At 71.9% G+C, this 562-nt stretch overlaps 1 protein-coding gene across 10 annotated transcripts in view; it reads right to left on the reverse strand.

Moving 5' to 3' along the window:
* Positions 1–318, reverse strand: part of LOC113207579 (sodium/potassium-transporting ATPase subunit alpha) — a 31,874-nt gene extending 31,556 nt beyond the window's left edge. For all 10 annotated transcript variants that reach the window (XM_052264371.1, XM_052264368.1, XM_052264370.1 and 7 more), the window contains exon 1: positions 150–318. The gene's annotated coding sequence lies outside the window, so the exon portion shown is untranslated. The remainder of the gene's footprint in view (positions 1–149) is intronic.
* Positions 319–562: the final 244 nt, after the last annotated feature.

Below are 562 nucleotides of genomic sequence, written 5' to 3' on the forward strand. Positions count from 1 at the left end.
CGCTCGGTAGGCCCGCGACGAGACGAGACGACAGCGGAACGTGCACGACGTTACCGGCGAGACCAGCCCGGACACGGAGCCCTTCGAACGTGTAAACGCCTCGCCACGCCTGCTTTTGCCCGCACGCTCACTGACACCGTGACACTCACTGCTAGCCGCTAGCCAGCCCAACGCGCCGCGCACTGCCGCTCACTCAGCTCCGCTCAGCTCAGCTCCAGCCACCAGCACTCCTCGGAGGCTCAACCGACTCTGCCCTGCTCGGGCTGCCCTTCTCCAACGCGGGACGGGGCCGAGCCGAGCCGAGCGCGGGGACCGAGCGCAGCCGGGACAGCCGGGGCCCTGGCCGCGCTGCCTGCAATGGACTTTATTGAACCTTTCCAGGCCGGGCTGCTGACGTCACACTGCGTCACGGCCCAGAGCTCGCTCGCTTCGGCTCGGTTCGGCTGCCGTCGGCGCCCTTCGCTCGCCGACTCGGCGGCCGCTCGGGGCGAGCTCGGCTGGCCCCGGCTCGGCAACGGCTCCGCTCGGCTCGGGCCGGCTCGGCTCGGCCCGCGCGAGGGGG

The sequence above is a fragment of the Frankliniella occidentalis genome, unplaced genomic scaffold (genome assembly GCF_000697945.3).
Source record: "Frankliniella occidentalis isolate FOCC.00 unplaced genomic scaffold, Focc_3.1 Scaffold18, whole genome shotgun sequence".
Lineage (NCBI taxonomy): Eukaryota > Metazoa > Arthropoda > Insecta > Thysanoptera > Thripidae > Frankliniella > Frankliniella occidentalis.